Genomic DNA, 9,817 nt, shown 5'->3' with positions numbered 1-9,817 from the left:
TTTTTATCCTAATGGTAGCAGTTTTAACACACTTCTATTATTTTCTCTGTAGCATTGACGTTTACGTCACACTTTTAGAAGCCAGAACCAAAACCAAACAAAAAACTATCCATGGCATTTTGATAAATCCATGTACTAAAGATTCATAGGGATTGTTTTGTCTAATGCACATGGGAGTTTCTGCCATAATGCCATATACAGTTGCTCCTTTGTATCCATAGATTCTGCATCTGAGAAGTCAACCAACTGTGGTTTGAAAATATTTGGGGAGAAAAAAAATCCAGAAAGTTCCAAAAAGCAAAATTTGAATTTGCCACTTGCTGGCAACTATTTACATAGCATTTATGGAACATTTACATTGTATTAAGTATTATAAGTAATCTAGAGATGATTTAAAGTATATGGGAGGGGGGGACTTCCTTGGTGGTCCAGTGGTAAAGAATCCGCCTTCCAATGCAGGGGATGCGGGTTCAACCCCTGGTCAGGGAACTAAGATCCCACATACCGCAGGGCAACTAAGCCCACGTGCCACAACTACTGAGCCCATGTGCCTCAACTAGAGAGACTGTGTGCCACGAACTACAGAGGTCATGCGTGCCACAACTAAAGAGAGAAAACCTGCACACCACAACTAGAGAGAAGCCTGTGCGCCGCAATGAAAGATCCCGGATGCCACAACTAAGACCCAATGCAGCCGAAAAAGAAAAAGAAAAGAATAACAATAATAAAACTATATATACGGGAGGATGTGCATAGGTTATATGCAAATACTGTGTGATTTTATATAAGGGACTTGGGCATCTGCAGATTTTGGTATCCAAGGGGGTCCTGGAACCAATCACCTGCAAATACTGAGGGATGAATATGTACCTTGACAAAACTTGAGATTTGCAAAATTGTGCAATGAAAGTAACAAGACTCATGGGGAAAAAAGGCTTGGGACAGACTAGTGAAATTCCATGAAACTGTGATCTTGGATACTAACTAAAAACAATAGCAATCCTAAAAAAACAAAGGACTAGCATTTGTATCTTGTATTACCATCAATCTTTGGAATCTTGAACCTTGGATTCAGCCTCTTCTAGTTGTAGGTCCTGGAAGGGCATTGCTTCTAAGAGACTATTTTCATTAAAATTAAAAATCTAATCCTATGTGTAGCTTTTCTTCATTAATCCTTTTTTTTTTTTTTTTAATATTTATTTATTTGGTTGTTCTGGGTCTTAGTTGCAGCTCGCCGGCTTCTTAGTTGCAGTATGCGGGCTCTTTAATTGTGGCGTGCGAATTCTTAGTTGCGGCCTGCATGTGGGCTCTAGTTCCCTGACCAGGGATTGAACCCGGGTCCTCTGCATTGGGTTCATGGAGTCTTAACCACTGCACCACCAGGGAAGTCCCAATCCATTGTTTTAATACAGGGGGAATTTTTTGCAGCTTCTTCATCTGGACAGGCAGCTTTGTCAAATAGGTTAACCCAGCTAGCTGAAAGAGTAGCAATTCCTGAAGCCGCTAAACCAGCTACTACTCATAAGAAAGAAAAGTACTTTTGTAGATTTTCAGGGCTTTTTCCTTAAAATATTTATCTCTTACTAAGCTTTCATCTTTATTTGTGGAAAAGCTTTCCCCATTTGCCTCAAAACATTAACATGCTAGGAAGAATAGTGTATGAAGCAACATAACTTCCTTTTACACTAGCATCATTCCCCTATTTCTAGTTGTCTAAGAAGTAATTCACAGCAAAGAACACACATTATAGCACAACAGACTTTACACTTGTTTTGATTTGATTTGTTAAATGCATAGGGTGAGTGGCAGGTGAGTTCAGCTGACGCTTGAACAACTTGGCAGTTAGGGACATCAGACCCCTGTGCAGTGGAAAATCCTCATATAGCATTACAGTCGGCCCTCTGTACCCACAGTTCTGCATCCTTGGATTCACCCAACCATGGATTGCATGGTATTATAGTATGTATTTATTGGAAAAAAAAAAATCCGTGTGTAAGTGGACCTGCATAGTTTAAATCCGTCGTGTGTAAGTGGACCTGCATAGTTCAAATCCATGTTGTTCAAGGATCAACTGTATTAATTTTGGAATCAGGCTTTGAATTCTGGCTCTATCCCTTAAATGTCACTTTCTGCAAGTTACTTGACTTCTTTAAGCCTCTATTTGTGTATCTGTAAAATGGAATTAATTATACCTGTCCATAGAGTTTGGTAGTAAATAAAGGAGATAATACCTGACAATTTTTTTTACACACTGAATTTACTAATAGTAAGTGTTAGCTCTTAATTTGCAGTTGTCATTTATAATTCATAGTACTCTTCAGAGCGTGGCATAACATATACCACTGTCAAGGAATATTTTCAGCAAGTTGAACATTTTTCAAATAATTTTTAGATGCTTATGAATTTTATTTAATATAAAATATGAGAAGGCAGGATTTTGTTTTTACTGTCAAATATAGGTCACAAGGAAAACAGACGCAAAATGTGATAAATGAGATTTGTATTTTCATTTTTTTGGCAAAGTTTTATATAGGAAACTGGTAAAATAATCAGAAAATGAAGAAGCTGTAATTGTATTTAGGCTCGTGTGATGTAAGGGGATACAAACAGGTTTTTTCCTTTAGGTTGCAAAGGAGATGAACTATTTTCTGTTTAAACGCTGTTAAAAGTTCTATACTGCTTTTGCCTATGACGTGTAGTGGTTTTTAAGGTTTACATTCTCTCTTCCAACTCAAAGCTTTCATTTAACCAAAAAAGTTGAACTGGAACTCCATTTAAAACTTCTCATTGATCCTTCTTATTTGATTTGATATTTCCTATTGACATTTTTATTCTTAGTACCGTGCACTAAACTATTTTCAACAAATTCTATTGAGGAGTCATTTCTTGAAAACCTGTTACAGGCAAGATCTTTGAACACCTTAAGTTTTATAAAAGATGAGTTAAGACAGTTTGGTCTTTGGCTGTTTGTACCTTAGTGGGGAATCCAGCTATGCTCATAACTTTTACTGTAATACAAAGATGAACATAATGACTCCTATAATAGAGACATTTCACAAGTACAGAAGAAGAAGGAGTGATTAATTTGGACTGGGGATTTCAGCAAAGCCTTCATGAAGGATTTCTTATTCCTCTTCTTATTTTTAAACTTAAAAAAAAATTTTGTTTTGGCTGCGCTGTGTGGCTTGTGGGATCTTAGTTCCCCGACCAGGGATTGAACCCGGGCCCTCAGCAGTGAAAGCACCGAGTCCTAACCACTGGACCACCAGGGAATTCCCCTTAAACTTTTAAATTGTGCTAGAGGAAGGTGAGTTCTGGAAATCTGGAGACGAGATTGTGTTCAGGAATACCTGGGTATATGGAATCTTGCAAAAAAAAAAAAAAAAGTGGTTCTGAAGAACCTAGGGGCAGGACAGGAATAAAGACACAGACATAGAGAATGGACTTGAGGACACAGGGAGGGGGAAGGGTAAGCTGGGATGAAGTGAGAGAGTAGCATTGACATATATATACTACCAAATGTAAAATAGATAGCTAGTGGGAAGCAGCTGCATAGCACTGGGAGATCGTTCAGTGCTTTGTGACCACCTAGAGGGGTGGGATAGGGAGGGTGGGAGGGAGACTCAAGAGTGAGGAGATATGGGGATGTATGGATATGTATAGCTGACTCACTTTGTTATACAGCAGAAACTAACACGCCATTGTAAAGCAGTTATACTTCAATAAAGATGTTAAAAAAAAAAAAAGAGGAATACCTGGGTACTCTCCGTCCTCTGTCCCTCCCAGTCAGGATGTTCTTGTAGTAGACAGATGAATTAATTAAAAAACCATGAGTGCTCAGTTTGTAAACATTCCTTCAAGTGGAGGAAAACAAAGTCAGTCGAAGGGTAAGCCTGAGTAGTGGCCGAGTGAGAATGTGGCTGTTTTCTCCCTGGACCTGAGGCGTGTGTCACTGGCAGCTGTGAATGTCATTAGGGAGCCAGAGCCAAGATAAATCTGTGCCAAGACAGGCTGCTTGTGCTTCTGCTCTGTGTAGCCAGTGCCATTCAGTTAAGTTCTGTATCATTGGATAAATAGAGTAGGAGCTAGATCAGGCCAAATAGATCAGGAGTGAGAGAGATTGTCTGTATAAGCTCTTCCTGCCTGTTTGAAATGTTATGCAATTGATACAGGAATATATTCTTGTATCATTATTATGATAGTTTAGAAGCCTCCAGTTCTACTTCTTTCCCCAGAGGTAACCAGTTTTAAAATTTTGAGATATATTCTTCCAGACAATTTTCCACATACTTTGGGTTTTCTAGAGGGCAGATGGGCTCATATTATTGTATTTGTATATTATATATTATGTTTACTTTAAAAAGTGAATCATTCTTGAGTTCTTAGCATACATTTAGAATTATTTTTCTTGGGAATTCCCTGGTGGTCCAGTGGTTAGGACTTGATGCTTTCCCTGCCATGGGCCTGGGTTCCACCCCTGGTCGGGGAACTAAGATGATGCAAGTTGGGTGGCGCGGTCACCCCCCCTGCCCCCACAAAAAAAAATAATTTTCTTTAAAAAAATCTGTGTAGTATTCCATATCCATAATATAGATGCAACAGAATTTATTAGCCAGTTTGCATTTGGCATGCAACTACCTGTGTTTCTCTTTTAGGAACAACTCTGTGTAGTAGCCACATATCTGTGAGTATTTTTGTAGGACATACACTTAGAAGTGGAATTGCTGGTTGCAGGGATATGTACATTTGTAGTTTTGATAGATACTGCCAGCTCCAGAACCTTATATTAACTCACACCCGTATGTATAGCAGTGTGTGAGAGTTGATGACTGGATTTCAATAGGAATTGAGAAGAAGGGATTTCTGTACAGATGGAGAAGTGTCAGAAAAAGCATGGAGGCAGGACAGCCTAGTAAATATGGTGAGACAAAAGGGAGTAAAGAATCTGACGTGTAGAGTATAGGAAGCAAGAGGGGCTTGTGGACAAGTCTAGAAAGGTAGGTTGGATCAAATAGCGAAGTATTTGTACTGTGTTGCTCAGAACTTTAAACTTGAATGGACAATGGGAGCCTTTGGAAAGGTTTTACACATGAGCTTTATTTCAAAAGCAGTAACTGTGAAGGCTAGGTTTTTGAGATGGGAAATTGGCTATGAGACTGTTATAGTAATAAAATGCTGTAATGAAGTTCGTGACATTAAAAATTAAAGAATCAGATTCAAGCAGTGGTATAGAGTTAAAACCAGTTTGTAAGATTGGTGGCTTAGGATGAGAACAGAGAAACTGAATGTGGTGGCTATCTGAGTGGGTAGGCGGCACCATTTACAAAAACAAAACTAGAATGAGAAATAGGTTTGGGGTAAAATAAGGGAAACTTTATTAAAATATAAGGAAGAAGATAATTCACTATCTGCTGTTGATGTATTTCCATGATGTGTGTTCAGTTTTTTTATTGTAGCAAAATATATGTAACGTAAGATTTATTATTTTAACCGTTTTTAACTGCACTGTTCAGTGGTATTAGGTGCATTCATGTTGTTGTACAACTATCACCACCATCCATCTCCAGAACTTTTTCCACCTTCCTAACCTGAAACTCTGAACTCATTAAACAATAACTCTATTCCCCCTTACCCTGAGCCCTTGGTAACCGCCATTCTACTTTCTATCTCTATGAATTTGACTGTTCTAGGTACCTCATGAGTGGAGTCATACAGTATTGTCCTTTTGTGACTGGCTAATTTCACTTAGCATAATGTCTTCAAGGTTCATCCATGTTGTAGCATGTCAGAATTTCCTACCTTTTTAAGGTAGAATAGTATTCCATTGTATGCATGTACCACATTTTAAAAATCTGTCCATCTCCTGGTGGACATTTGGGTTGCATTTGTTTGAGTTTTTTGTTTGTTTTTGTGTTTTTGTTTTTTTGGTGGGAATCTTGGGTTTTTTGTTTGTTATTGGAGATTGCATATAATAAAATTGAGTTTGATAAAACTGTGCAAACCACTACAGTCTTGCAGAGACCCACTGTTCGAAAATAGTGTTTGCTGCCACAAGGATGATTACAGAAGATCATATAAATACTTTGTACAACTCAAATATATTATGGCTTTTGGAAAAATGACCTAAAATGCTTAACCTACTAGTGGTAGACACCACAATGGAGGTATAGTATAAAGTTAACTGGACTTAGAAGACTTGAGGTTTTTAATATAATCATTGGATTATTGTGAGGATTCAGTAAAATGTACAAAATTATGTACACTTTGAAGTGCCCAAAACAGAGATGGTGTTGTAATACATGTTCTAGTCTGGTTGACTGAAGAACTGCTTGAAGAACTTGAACTATTAGATAGGTGAAATAAAACAGCCCCTGCATCTGATGAAAAAAGTTAAGTGATGAGGTTATCCTAAAATAGGGATGAGTTGTCAAGTAAGTGTTACCTGTTAATTTTGAAAGTGTCTCTAAAATCTTGATACTTTGTGGCAGTAATTTTCTAATTGAAGTTAAGAGCAGTGAGGTGAGAATAAGTGTATCAGAGAGGTTCCTTTCTCTTTTTATTCATTACTCCCTAGAAAACACATATTCACTTTCCAAGTTCTCTGCAGTTCATTTCTATTAAGCAGAGTTGTAATTCTAGGCCCACAGCCTGAAATTGTGACTTCTGTTAATACATTTCAACACAGTTCCATCTCAGGAACATGTGTTATGTTTTGGAACTCTTTAATATATCATTTTCCTTCATGTTCCTTTCCTATCATTTGGCATTGGAAAATTGAAAAGCCTGAAGAGAACACAAAATCTAGATGAAGAATGGTGATGGAAAATTAAAGCAACAGATCAAAAGAAGTCCTTAGAGACTTTTAAACTAGTTCTTTCTAGTAGGGCTAAAGTTATAGGATGGTTCTTTAGCTTTATTAATTTCTTTCAGCCTCTTTGTAATAGGTAAGCTAATAGAAGGTAGTTGGTAATTTAAATGAGATGCTTAGCATGTGGAAAGCACTTCATATGTGTTGTCTGTTAAATTTATTGTTTCTAATCTATGGGATTGAGACTGAGAAGCATTTTGGTGACTAGAGAGCATCAGGTAATAGGTTCCTGTTCTTATCTGAGATTGCCTTTATTATTTTACCTGTACAGTGTTTGAATATGGACTGTCTCCCTTAAATTAGTCTCTGTAATTAGAGATTTTCTTAAATATTTTTACCACATTATCGTTTATTTAACACTGACAGATATAGATGGCAGAGGATGCACAACTAAAATGCTAAGATTATTAGAACATTTGTTTAGTAAATAGTACATTTACCTCATTTTTTAAAAATTCCAACTACAAGCAAGAACTAAATAGACTAACTTGATTTGTCATATCTCCCTACTCTTTGCAGAAAGTTCTGATAAACTGTAATAAATTCTGTTAGAATATCTGAGCATATCCAATTTATTATATCCAAACTGAGCTACTGAAACCCCCTCTTTTTTTCCTAATGTATTTTTTCTTCCAGTTTTATTGAGATATAATTGACATACAGCATTGTATGTTTATGGTGTATAGCATAATGATAGCTTACATACATCACAATAAGTTTGGTGAACAACCACGATCTCATATAGATACAAAATTAAAGAAATGAACCTTCCCCGCCCCAGATCTTCTCCTTAAATTTTCCCCATCTCATTAAGTAACTTTATCCTTTGGGTTGCTTAGGCTAGAAACCTTGGAGTCACCATTGCTCTCTTCCTCTTTTTTCTTCAACTCCACGATCCAGAGTGTCATCAGATGTTGTTAGTTTTGACTTTAAAATATGCCCATAGTTTCATCACCTGTGACACTTCCCACTGCTTCCACCCTGTGTGAGGCTTTGTCATCTAACCTACATAGTCACCATAGCCTCTTAACTGGTCTCTACTGCTTTTTCCCTTAATGCCTTTTCTCTTTCTCTGCTCAGCAGCCAAATTCATGCTGATCTTCCTCTTCTTAGATCTTGATTTTCCTTGACTCAAAATTTGGAGTAAAAAGCTCAAGACCTTTGTGATCTGTGGTGTCCCTTGAACATGCACACCGCCACCCGTACTCACACAAACTCACATAACCTCTCGTCTCCTGATACGCCTCTCCTGTAGTCTCTGTTCCTCGCTGAAACACTCCTGCATTAGGGCTCTTGGACCTGTTGTTTGTTCCCTTTGCATGACATCTTCCTCCTTTCATCACCTCCTTCAGATCTTTGCTCGAATATTACCTCACTGAGGGCTTATTTAAAATCGCACCTCACCTCCTGTCTTCCTTATCCTTTCCTTCTCTGTTTCTCTCCGTAGCATTTACCACTATCTGACATTATATTTACACTGTAAACTGTGCTCCAAGGGTTTTGGTCTTATCTGTACAGTGAGGTATCCTTAGTACTTAAAAAAGGGCTGACACATTGTAGATGTTCAAATATTTGTTGAACTAGTGAATTTGTCAAGAGAAAGGAGAATGCTTGAAGGCATGAATTAAGAGCTACAGATTGGATCATCCACATAATTGAAATAAACATAAGTGTGAAAAATTTAAAACTTAAACATAAGTATTTCTTGAACATTAAATTAAAAAAGTTTTAGGAAAATGTTTTATTTTGGCTTTAGAATTGTGACATTTGCAGTAACTGATTATCAGATTGTGCCTTCAAAGTCAGTAATTATTTATGCCTGGTGGGCAGTGTTCTAGGTACTTTCACATTTAAGCAGTATTTAAGCATTAATATTGTCATTTATTATTCTCTTATTATCTACAGAGAAGTTGTGACTGGTCAGAAGTTACATATCCAGTGCGTTTCTAACCTATGACGCCTGACTCCCAAGCCCAGAACTTGATCAGCACATTCTTTATACTCATGACCACACAATTTTTCAAGCCACCAAAATTAACGTTTTATTTTAAACAAAAAGAGACCTAAGCAGTGAAACCAAAGGAGAAAGAAAATGATATGGAGAAACTGAATTCACTCATAACCATTTCTATAAATATATACATAAAAAAGAAAGTAGAGGTAAATTTGATTCAGACTCTTTAGCATTTCTTCCTTAGTTTCCTCTCAAATCCTAGAAAGGAAAGAAGCTTCTGTTGATTTGCTTGTTTTGAATAAATGTATAATAGTTTTTATGAGCTGATTTACTGTATTACTACTTTTCCCTTCTTAACATCCTTTACTCGGCACTTTTGAACAGTGTAGTTCTTCCATCGCCCTTTCCACGTTCCCCACCCTCCTAGCTTTGGTCAAGTTGCTAACACTAATCTATTTGAAAAAGGATCGTTGTGTGTGTTTGTGTGTATATGTGTGTGTGTATGCATGTGTGTATTTATATTTAAATTATACCTGTCCATACTGTGTCATCTAGAATTCTAGCAAAAAATTCAGGCATATGCCAGTTGACACCCTGGATGTTTGCCACTTTAAGAGCAGCAGCAGCATCAGGCACTTTGAGAGTTTCTTTAACGCTGTTACTGAAAACTTTAGGATATACATTTTGAGAAAAGAGCTTCCCCAGTTGGGAGTTCCTCAAAAATAAAATTAGCTGAATATTCCATCTTCCAGAATTGTTAGATGTCAAGCGTCTTTTAGTTAGTGGGTCTCATTGATCTTCAGTTTAGTCTCTTAGGTGCTTGACTTCCCCTTGCCCCCAGTGTTTAGTTGGAAAAGGAGTTACAGCTTTACTATTACGGTGCAATCAGAATAGTTTATGAGTCTCAGAAAGATTCTTTGAAAGTTACTCATACCAGATTTTTTAAAATTAATTAATTAATTCATTTATTTAATTTTTGGCTGCATTGGGTCTTC

The 9,817-nt window shown here is 37.1% G+C and overlaps 1 protein-coding gene and 1 pseudogene across 5 annotated transcripts in view; both read left to right on the top strand.

Moving 5' to 3' along the window:
• Positions 1–9,817, top strand: part of RBPJ (recombination signal binding protein for immunoglobulin kappa J region) — a 120,036-nt gene that overhangs the window by 25,510 nt on the left and 84,709 nt on the right. The window lies entirely within an intron of this gene.
• LOC309662124 (H/ACA ribonucleoprotein complex subunit 1 pseudogene) overlaps positions 1–9,817 on the top strand; it is a 34,265-nt pseudogene that overhangs the window by 16,854 nt on the left and 7,594 nt on the right. The window lies entirely within an intron of this gene.

The sequence above is a fragment of the Balaenoptera physalus genome (genome assembly GCF_965194825.1).
Source record: "Balaenoptera physalus genome assembly, chromosome: 5".
Taxonomy (NCBI): Eukaryota; Metazoa; Chordata; class Mammalia; order Artiodactyla; family Balaenopteridae; genus Balaenoptera; species Balaenoptera physalus.
This window is presented reverse-complemented; position numbering and strand designations above follow the sequence as displayed.